The following is an 11,934-nucleotide window of genomic DNA, read 5'->3' as shown; positions in this document are numbered from 1 at the left end:
TGTGCTTTACATGGTCTGAAGACAGTCACGTTTTTGTTTGTTTGTTTGTTTGTTCTTCTAAATTCACCAGTACAGTAAAACTAAATCGTAACCAAAATTTTATATGAAGAATTTTTGAAGCACTAATGTTCAAGCATTTGAGAACAAGAAAAAATGGTTAATGAGGTCTGGGTTACTGGGACTTTGTAGTGTTTAATCTCCACAGTCAAATAACATAAAACATTGTCGGCTGAGCTCTTCAAATGTTTAGTTGTCAGAGCATCTGCAGATAAAACAAAAAAAAAGAGAGAATCTCAGTTTGGTGTTCAACATTTCAGTTTCTCTCCTACATTTCCCTCTCCGCATTTGCATTCCCCCATTCCCTCCTTCCTATCCCCTGACTCGTTGGCCTCTGCTTTGCCCTTGGCTCTCTTATACGACTGTGACATTCCACAGGACAACCTGGAGCTCTGTGACGCCCTTCACTTCCTCCCTGCCAAGATGGGAAAACAACCTTCACTCCAAGAAGCCTTTGGGCTCTGCGTCCAAAACGAGAAAATCAAGATCAACCAACACATGCAGCAGATTAGAAGCTATTCACAGAAATATGAAGAATTTACTGAGGCAAAACAAACGTTTTAAACTCAAAGTTTAGAGGTTTTAAAATAAAACAACTGTCCGAAAATTTTTGAAACGCGCATGATCAAATGACCAAGTAGTCAAATGAGATGAATTTGAGACAGACCTTGGGGTGGTGTGGTGTCTTCTTTTTCACTGTTTGTCTCAGTTTTTCTCAGTAAACATCAACCCAAAAGATGAGACCCTGCCCTATACCCCCCATCCGATCAAACCATGCTATTTTACCACCCAAGGCCAAGCAGGAAACAATTTAGATCTTTGCTTGGTCCTGTCCACAACCACCCACAATTTGTTTTACATTCCAATCAATGATCTTGCACAGTTCCGGTTAGTTTTCCAAGTATCAGTGATAGTCTCACCCTGGGTTTTGTTTGTTTAGGCGGTTTCATAAGTACTGAACTGAAATCCATTGGGTTAATATTGGTTTAAAGAGTGTCAAGAGAGATAATGATGTTAATGAGAGATCTGGCATGCATAACAGCCAGAGTTAATGCTATGGTTTTAGTCAACAGGATGATGAACTGTAAAGAAGTGAAGCAGAGCCAGTGACAAAGAACACAAATCAGGTGTAAAACCTCACTTGTCGAAATGCCAAATATTTCATTATCCCTCACTAATGAAAGACTGGAAACAATGTGTGACCAAGCGTTAGAGCTCCACAACTCTGAAACAAACATCTCCAGCAGCACTTGGCCTCGGAGTTCACTGGAAATGAAAACTCAATTTGCACTCATTATTTGGAAAACTCCAAGAGTACTCAACTGGAACCAGAGAAACAGAGAAAAACACACAACTTTCAAGCCTGGTCCTGCACACTGACTTTTGCAACTCTATAGATCATTATAATGACGCTGATTGTTTAAACATGCAGTTTTCTCAAAACATAATTTTAGAGGTAAAGTGAAAAATATTTGAGATTTTTATGATATTGTAATATGCTGATTTGGTGTTCAAGAAAAAAATCTTATTAAATGGTTGTGCTGCTTAATATAAACAATATAACCAAAATTTATGCTCATAAAATAATTTGTAATGGGAAAAAAATTATTGAAGTAAAAAAAACAAAATAAGAGCAAACCGGAAGCATTTACACTAGTGGTCTTTCTGAACGCGTTGTATTTTTTTATCTGTGTCTTAATATTTGACGGTGAAACCTTCAACAAAAAAGAAAAGAAAGCAGCAAACTGCTCTAGTTATAAAAGTTCCCTCTGTTAAACAGACTGTCCAATTACAACAAAGATAATCTGACCTAATTGAGGAAAGTTTGCAAAGCCTTGGCTTGGTTCTTAGTCCTTGACATTAAGTCCCCTGAAATCATCTGCATCCGGACCTCAAAAGAGCAGCTGACTTCAGTATGTGCAGCAAACTTCCGTTCTGTCAATTATGTCCAGAGAAAAACGCTAATTAAAGCCTCTCTAATAGGCCATAGAAGGGACCAGATTGACTTTATGTGATGGGTAGACCAGGCGGTGAAGTATTTAAGTGTGCTTGACCTGTTTTGAAAGTAAGTCTGGATCCAGCACCAAGAGTCTAATTAAGGTTAGATTGGAAGTGAACTCAGTAGGAATGAACTGAAGCATCAAGACTCCTAAAAGGGATTAAGGAGGAACAAGAATACAATGACTTTCCATCACAGGTCTGACAAAAATAACAAATGGCAGTCGAGTCCATGTATGTGTGTGTGTGTGTGTGTGTTTTTCAAGACCCCTAAACATATTTGGCACACAACTCATCCTGTACCAGAAACAACAGATGCAAAATTTCAAATTGGATTTTCACATGGTGGATGGTAAAATGAGAAAAATAATCCAATGTCTACCAGCAACCACCCAGAACACAGCAAGTTCATATGCAAACTCTAAAAATGTAGTTGATCTTATATTTCACAGCCACAGGAGTGAAATTAATTACACAAAAGAGAACATCACATTAAACATTTGTTTGGAATAGAAAGTAGGACATTTCAGCTGACTCAGACTGCATATAGAGCAATGTGTTTTACCCAGAGTAATAAGAGACCCTCTCTGCACATCAACAGGCTCTTTGTTTTGGTCAAAGGGCAGAGTTTAAGTGTGTGGGGTACACAGAAAGCAGGGTGCATAACTGGTGCTGGTCTGACTTATGAGTTAACACCCCCTCCCACCCCCTGAATGAAACATTAATGACTTCTTGCCATGCATTCCTGACAGGGGCTGAATATGCAGTAAGAAATTAAAAGAATCCATTGGGTTTAGTTTTACAGAGACATCTGAAAAGTCTATAAACCTACTGACCCTCTCACATGCAACAAAATGGATTACTGGGTCACAACCCAAACCTCAGACTATCGATTCGGCAAGAGCGTGAAGGAGTGATTTTCCCCAAATCATTACGCATACAACGTATAGTTCATGTGCTACATGATATGTCATGGCTATTTGAGTAGATCCGTTTTTAAAATTCTAACACCCTTAATGTAATTAGATCACTTGCTACTTTTGGCAGGGTTCAGAGTCTTCATTAGATTGATTAAGTGTGGCACATATGTGTAGTTTCACTGGCTTTGAAGCCATCTTAAACCACCTTTGAAGCAACAAGGACACAGAAATCGATGTCATGTCAGTTCAGAAAGCAACCCTTGACCTGCAGCATTTAGAAAACAAAATACCTGTGATTTGATCTGTCCTGATGTTGGGTTTGACAGTGTTCTACTACTAAGGGTCAATGATGTGACATTCGTTTTGTCTTCTCTATTAGTATATTCAAAAATACATTAAAACCCAATTAATTCGCATATACACTGTTTATACGCAGCATGTTTTAAATTATGATTTAAATTTATTCTAATTCATCAAAAAATTCAGGCTGATATAATTGTCTTAATATCATCATGAAGAAAAAGGCCTCATTAAACCTCTAAGTAATTGAGCATGAAATGTTATGTTTTTGTTCTTAAAAATATATATTTGAGCAAAACTGCTTCACAACTTATTAAAATTTTGTCTGCCAAATCGAAGTCATGTGATGCCATTAACATGCAGGGGGAAAAAACAAAACAAAACAAGAAATAATATAATATAATAGACATGTAATAATATAATATAATTGATGGTCAAGGGCAATAAGACTCTAGAAATATCAGATAATTTGACCTTTTCATAGTTAGTTCAGGATTTAAATGTCATGTGGCGTTACTTTATGAATGAATAATTCATGATATTTGCAACAAAAAAAACTAGTTACCTTCATAAAATGTATATATATATATATATATATATATATATATATATAAATCCATTTACTGTATATATTTATATAGTACACTACTTAAAGGTATAGTTCACCCAAAATTTTTAATTTTGTCATAATTTACTCTCATGTTGTTCCAAACCTGTATGAGTTTCTTTCTTCTGTTAAACACAAAAGAAGATACAGTATTTTGAAGAATGTCAGTAATCAGAAACCAACAGCAACCATTGACTTCCATAGTACTTTTTGTCCTACTATAGAAGTCAGTGGCTACCGTCAACTGACTAAAAAATGGTTATCTGGTTACCAACATTCTTCAATTTTGGGGGGAACCATCCTTTTGAAAATGTATGCAGACACGTCTATTCAAAGTGTAGATTTATTTATTTATTTTACCTTTTTTCTTATAAATTTCACAACATTACATTTTTAGAGTTATTAAATCTTTTTTTTTTCTTGAAAATGAAAATAAGAGTTTTTCAAAATCATAGGAAATCAGCATGAATTAAAAGAGAACATATTGGCACATGTCTTAAACTAGACTTTTCTTTATCGTGGACAATCTTATGGCTCTGAGCCACAAACATCTGCGTTCGTGAAGCACAAAATGGCAGTTGGGGACAAACTGACCCCTCACTCTTAATCAGATGTGCTCTGCCGAGTTAATCTGCACTTCCCTTCGCTCCCAGCATGTGTATAGTCTTACCTTTTATGCCCCACTGTAAATAGGATTAGTGTTTCAGTTGTCTGTGGGATACATAAAGGCCTAAAGCGCTGTTAGGGGTCCTTGTCTATGAAGAGCAGGTGGAGAGAGGAAAAAGAGATAGGGAGAGAAAACGATCTTCAAGCTGACTCTACGTTTTCAATTATGGGAGGTGTGCACAGTATGTGTGTCAGTGTGCAGAGTTAAGATGAATAGGGGAGATAAGCCTCTGAGATTAAAATGTATGGTAGAAAGGGGTTTCTGCTGTCATTGTGTATATGTGTGTTGGGGGCAGCCCTGTGAATTAGGTCAGGGGCCCAGGCCGTCTGCTGTCAAGAGCTGCGGAGCCGGTTCTATCAAGGTGTCAGAAAAATGATGTTTCTGTACTCTAAAGCTGTAAAGTGAACGTCTCAGCGCAAACACACAGTAACAAGGTACTGATGGACAGGACAGACGAGACTGTTAGCTGAAGAAACTTAGCTGGGTAGCATTAACCTGTCAACATTCCAGTTAATGCATTGAACTAATTGCACTTTGAGTCAGGATTTATTGATGTGCAATAACTATTTGATTGATATGAATCAAAGATCTGTCACTTATTTTAAATCTTCAATCAAACACGGTATAGGGTGGAGGGTAAGTGCCCTTGAGCGAGCCACTTCACTTCGGGGAGCCTCAAGAGTGCAGTAAATCTCTCTCTCTGCCTCCCTATTTTTCTAAGACAATCACAGTGCCAAAGAACTGGGGTGTTTTTGCCCTGAAAATATGGTGCTTCAAGACTTGTCGAATCAGTTTTGATGCCAATCACATGAAGTGTTATTGGTTCACGCATGTCTTGTCATTGAAATCAGTAGGATACTGGTGCGGTGCGTGTTGACATTTAAATATACACAAGTACACATGATGAGAGCTACGGAGGCTTTTTGTTTGTGGACTATTGTCGTTTTTGGGGGAAATGCAACAGACAAAATGTTGCTTCCTCGATATATTAATATGGAATAGCAATACAAAACATTAAGAACTGTATCATGGCACAAATGTTAAAGTAAAGTGAACCTATAGGGAATTTTTAAAGTAAAATCAATGTTTAATTCCAGCTCTTAGTCTATTTATAGGCCTATAAGTACTTAAAATATTCTTGTCATTTTTCTTAAAATACATAAAATTATCTAGGTGTTGCTACTGTTAAACACAAAAGTGTATTGTATAAATGGACTTTAGAAACAACTATTAAAATATTGTCAGAGATTTTTAATTATGATCATTTATGGCTGTAGACTTTTTATAGTAGGCTACAAATAAAGCATATTTTAGTGTCCCTAGAACATAATTAGATTATATGTGAACGGGTTAAGATTCGGATTTCTCCTCTTTATCGCACCAATCAATGTGCGCTTTTGCGCATTCATTCGTCCGATGATTTTTAATTTATTTTGGACCCCGGCCTACGGTAAGTGAGAGAGGAGAAGCAAGAATGTGAGTGTGTGGAGGGATTGGTTGGGGGCACGCGTCTCAGCCAATCAGCGCAGAGTATCGCTCATGTCATTTCAGCGCACTGAACACACTGGCTCTTTAACTGACTGCATACTGCATGTTTACACATCGCAGCTGGGATTCAAACTCGCTTTCTGCGTCTCCACTATGCTGACCCGTTGGTTTGAGCTATTTGGATACTGAACAGCTCCACGTCCTCTACAAAGACCGCTGTTTACTTTCTGTCATCTGGACCCGAGCAAATGACACCAGTTGTGAATATTTTCTAACAGCAACGGAATAAATCAGCACCTTTCGTCCCCGTAAGTATGCTTGTGCATTCTATGCCCTTAAAATAGGTTGATGTGTTTTGTTTAAAATGTTAAGGGGTCGTAAATATCTATTTCTAGTAGGCTATTATTATAACGTGCAAAAACACGGAAAAATCTGAAACAATCTTTTTTCAGAGGGAATAAATGGGAACCAATGCGTGATAATACGAAACTTTGTGTGCGCGTGTGGGTCAGTGAAAAATAAAAAGATGATGAAATTGATAAATATTTAAGTTAGGTTCTTCAAAATGTAATCGTTTCATTCATGTTGGTTTTAAAAAAGCGTTTATACCTAAATTACATTTTAAAAATAACAATTTGACATTGACACACAATTATGGGGATCTAAAGTGGCCCGCTCTGTTTTATGTTTATTTTTCCCACACTAATACAAATAGGCTTTTTACATGTTGGTTTTACACTGACCTGACTTTGTTTTTAAAGTATTAATATTGTCTGGCAAACCAAAGTTGCTTCACTTTAAATAATAATAATAATAATAATAATAATAGGCAAAAAAACATGCCAACAGACTTTCCAAGTCTCCAAGTTAAACCGCCTCGGCATTTTGATTCAGAATTCAGAAACTGAAAACATTTTTGTATGCATGATATTCAAAAAATGTAGCCTTTTTATTTGTGTAGCCTAACACAATAAATGTAGAGGGGAAAAAGAGCCACTGACCCATGGTCGCTTTAAAAACGCCCGTCTGACTGAATGAACACAAATCATTCTGGATAACGTTAATTGCAATTAGCCTGTGAGAAGGAACTCAGTAGGCCTATGGACGTGTCGTGTGTAACATAACTTAAACTGTAGTAACACAGCACTTTGCCTACCAACTAGTGCGTAAAGACGTGGGTTACAGCATATGGATGTAGTGTGAAGCCCTGCGGGTCTCCAGATGTGTGTGTACACACACTCAGCTGTTCCTTGTCACTCAGGTCACTACCGGCATTAAAGTGTCTCTCTTTCCTGTCAATCAGGGTGCCGTTTGTCTCCTGACCTGTAGCTCACGAAACCATGACCCAGAGACTCACCTTTTCCATAATAAAAAGAAAAGAATGCTGTTAGTTGTTAACCTCTTAACCAGCGCCCCATTTTTTGAGAATTTTCTGAAAATGACATACCCAAATACAAATGTCTGTAGCTCTTAAACCCTATGGTCCACATTCATAACTCTGATCTTTTTTTAAACTAGACACTTGAAACTTTGTTACCCAAGAGTCATTATTACTCAAAGTAGCATAGGAACAGAGTAAAACAAGGTAAAATTTACATGAATGTGACTCACGATTTCTTTTAATTAACTTCACTTAGGGAAAAAATGATCAGACTTTTATGTTAAGGGCCTGAAAACACCATAAAGATAAAATTGAATGTCTGACCATGTTTAGATTCAAATTTGAGGATGATACTCCCAAAAATGTAGTTTCTGTAAGCTTTTATTCAAGAAAAGTATAGGCGTCCTTTCCAAAATGCAATTTGGAGACTCCAAATGGACACCTGGCACCCAAACACTTTACATAGGGAGTAAACACTATAGGTCTGCAACAACAATTCAGAACTGTTATGCCCTTCAAACCACACAAGAAAAAAACGATTTCAGCACAACATTTGAACATTTTACCAAAATTATCTTTATTTTGAACAATTCTAATAGCAAAAACAGTGATTTCTCACTACATGTATAGACATTGCAGAAGTGTTCATTTTCCAACTAATGTATAAAATATATAAAAAGAAAAACATAAATGTTTTAGAACATTTGTAATTACAAACGTGGTTTTTACCCAAATAAATTGCAATAAACTGATACTTATAATGAATATCCTATTACTTCCTGTTGCTCTTCGTCATTTTCTGCAAAAAAACCTTCAAATCTCTTCTGTAGTCGACGATCCATGATACAGATGCTCAGATATAAGCTTTAGAGTAAATCCGTGCATTTATGCAAGCTCCATGTGTCAAAACATCGCGTTTATGTGTCTGTTTACATTCTGGTCTGCTAACTATGTGTGTGCGTGCTGCGCGCGTGGCGAAAGCGCACATGTGAATGAAAACTTTGCGCAGTTGAATTTGACGAATGTGCTTGCATGAACTGTCTATCACTGCAATCGATTTTAGTTGGCTAATACTCCCATCAATCAAAACGTAGCTCAAAGGACATTGGATAGCATTATCCAGGCTTTTATCCAGTCGAAAGCCCAGCTGCGCGATGGACAGCGCGCTCAGCCTGTCAGGGACTCTCTTACTGTTTTGGTCTGTAACAGAGCCTGTGATTGAACAAGAGAGAAATAGGATGTATCATTCGATCCGGAAGAGTCTAAACTGCGGGGGTGAGATGGCTTTTGAGTGTTGGAATATGGATTAGAATCGATATTTCTTTGAAAATGAACATGATGCGAACTCTATCTCGAAAACGCTCATGAAAACAAAGGAGGATATTTCATTTTTTTCCCCTATTTTTCGTTGTTTTGGATTAAAAAGTGGGATGCATTTTGAAGAGTGGACCCTTACATTGAAATGTATGCTGTTGTTTCTTGGATTCTTCCGAACTGATCTGAACCATACGAGATGAAAGATGAGTATAGCGGTTCATTTTGCTCATTTTCAAATGAGCAGTCCTTTTGCATTTTATTTAACCCTTTCCTCTCTGGTGTATTGATTGCAAAAACAAGTCTAGAACATGGTTCTTGAGTGTTTTAGCTTTCAAATGATGCATAGTTTATGATAGTCAGATGAATATTTGTTATAAAACAAAGCTTAAAAAAGGTAATAAAAGTATAGCCACGCCCTCGACGGCCCGCTCGCGGGCCGATGCGGGTTAAGAAGTTAAATACTAGCCGTTGGGGACCATTTCCATATAAGGCAAAGGAGACTTTACCTTCGCGGTTCTCTGTTGAAAGATTTGTTTGAGCGCGAATTTGCCTGAATGATGCACATAGTTTTACTACACCTTTTGTAAGAGCATTATTTTGATAAAATATACTATTAAACCCCATAATATCCGTCTGTATCTTATTTTTTTTAACGTGAGCGAGTTTGCTGTAGGCCTACATTAGGTGTTGGTGTCCCCTAGCGGTTGCTCTGCTCGTGCAGATTTGGCCTGAGTGACGATGTCGTAGTGTCCGTGTCTGTTGCTCAGCAACAGATAGAAAAAAAAACACATCATCAGAACTACGGTTAACTTTATTGGCTAACTTATATTAAAACAAATTTATCCATTTCATAAACCTAGTGCACCCCAGATATATTTTATCCTAGTTTAACCCGAAAATAACAACTCATTTAGGCTAATCGCCCTCATGCTGCATGGTTTGTGAGTGAGAATGCATTGCATCAACGAAAATAAATGATGAAAGTACATTTTGTCACACTAAAAAAAGAGAAAATAAATCCATAACAGTTAGTAGGCTATTAATAACTCACATAACAGTGAGTAAAATGCCAGAATTATGCCTTTTTAAAGCAATGCCTGATATTTTAAAAGAGACTCAATCTGGGAGTGAATGACAAACCAGTTAACTAGACCCCTGGGGCTTTTCAGGTGACTTGAGTGGAAGTGGCAGATTTCCAAATGTGGCACCAAACAGGGATCCGAGTATGTTATGTAAGACTCGGTTAATTGATGAACCATTACGACCACATGTGAAGCTCGGATTCAGCAGACGGTACTAGAGTGATGTAGTGTGTCCTCATGGGTTGGTCTAATATCTCTCAGATGTGTTTGAAGTTGTTGTCAAAACGAGTTCAAGAAATCAGGGTTGTATTGAGAAAAAGCCATAAACAATTTAGACAGTGAGTGGATATGTGAATTTCTATGTGGTTAAAGATAGGAAAATCTTGGAAAATGTTTGTAAAATTGCATGTTTTGGAAATAAACAAAACAAAAGCAGCATTATTTAAACTTAGGTAAGAGCCGTGTTTGGAACTTATATGATAAATAAATTTGTCTAGTATGTGAAATAGAGGGATATTTGTGTGAGAACAAGTCTGTGTGTGTGAGTGTAGCTACTAGAACGACAGAAGGAACGATTCTAACCCCAGATCCCAGCCCACAGGATATGCTCTGAGGAGTGCTTGTATATGTATCTGTGTTGATTTACTAGCGGTGAGCAGAGGAGGTTCACAGTGCCCTGTTTATGCTGGGAGGCCCTGACGTGTGCGCTCACCTATGCAAATCACCCCACACCTCAAACACATTTGGCAGCTTTCTATCTCTTCTGTTGCCCGGCCTGTGAATGCTGCCAAGCATGGAGAGGGGGACAGAGACAAGCTTCTCTTTAGTTGAGCTGAAAGAGTCAAACAGTCAGGTCCTGATACAGGCCAGCTGGTATTTAAAATAGCAACTTTAGACAACAGATATTTCCTCAGATAGCAACGAGAGCAACATCCCAGTGAAGCCAAATAGTCTAAAGCAATGCAAGTCAATGCTAGTAGCTGTTTGATTTAATATATAATGATGCCATTTTGGTCTTTGGTGCCAGTTTAATCATTTCGACAGTAAACAAAGAGACTGGGAAATGATCAGTAAATCACGCAAGCCAAATTTAAACTTGGATCACCCATAAGCACCACAGCTCAAAAAGTAGGAGGACATGGTGCTCATTGCCAAGTCATGATTCTAAAATAATTGTTTTCTATTATATACTATAGATCAAAAGTTTGGGGTCAGTAAAGGTTTTTCTTTTCAAGACTGGTTGCCCACTAAAGCTAAGCAGGGCTGAGCCTGGTTAGTACCTGGATGGGAGACCTTCTGAGAAAACCAGGTTGCTGCTGGAAGAGGTGTTAGTGAGGCCAGCAGGGGGCGCTCACCCTGTGGTCTGTGTGGGTCCTAACGCCCCAGTATAGTAATGGGGACACTATACTTTCAATTGAGCACCGTCCTTCGGATGAGACGTTAAACCGAGGTCCTGACTCTCTGTGGTCATTAAAAATCCCAGGATGTCTTTCGAAAGAGTAGGGGTGTAACCCCGGCATCCTGGCCAAATTTGCCCAGTAGCCTCTGTCCATCATGGCCTCCTAATCATCCCCATGTATATATATACCAATTGGCTTCATCACTCTGTCTCCTCTCCACCAGTAAGCTGGTGTGTGGTGAGCGTTCTGGCGCACTATGGCTGCCGTCGCATCATCCAGGTGGATGCTGCACATTGGTGGTGGTTGAGGAGATTCCCCCTTCTATGTGAAGCGCTTTGAGTGTCCAGAAAAGCGCTATATAAATGTGATGAATTATTATTATTCTTTGGCAAATATATTAAAACAGTTATTTTAAATTGCAATAATATTTCACAATATTAGTTTTTACTGTATTTTTGATCAAATAAATGCCACCTTAAGAGACATCTTTAAAGAAAATAATTAAAAAACTTCACCGACCCCAAACTATTGAACAGTAGTGTAGCAAACAGCACAAACCCTATTGAAAGCTACGGAAAGTAAAAACTGAGAAAATGGAAATGGCCCTCCATGACTGACAGCTTGTAGGTCAATGCACTTGTCTGGCTCACTGTGGGAGATGCTTGAGTTGTTTCTAATTATTCGGTGACTGAAAATGAAACACAAATGTCTGGCCTT

The 11,934-nt window shown here is 38.0% G+C and overlaps 1 protein-coding gene across 1 annotated transcript in view; it reads left to right on the top strand.

Moving 5' to 3' along the window:
* Positions 1-6,125: 6,125 nt before the first annotated feature.
* prickle1b (prickle homolog 1b) overlaps positions 6,126-11,934 on the top strand; it is a 27,050-nt gene continuing 21,241 nt past the window's right edge. The window contains exon 1 of the mRNA XM_056244448.1: positions 6,126-6,345. The gene's annotated coding sequence lies outside the window, so the exon portion shown is untranslated. The remainder of the gene's footprint in view (positions 6,346-11,934) is intronic.

This window comes from Rhinichthys klamathensis, unplaced genomic scaffold, assembly GCF_029890125.1.
Source record: "Rhinichthys klamathensis goyatoka isolate OS25496 unplaced genomic scaffold, OSU_Roscu_1.1 h1tg000976l_1, whole genome shotgun sequence".
NCBI classification, from domain to species: Eukaryota; Metazoa; Chordata; class Actinopteri; order Cypriniformes; family Leuciscidae; genus Rhinichthys; species Rhinichthys klamathensis.
This window is presented reverse-complemented; position numbering and strand designations above follow the sequence as displayed.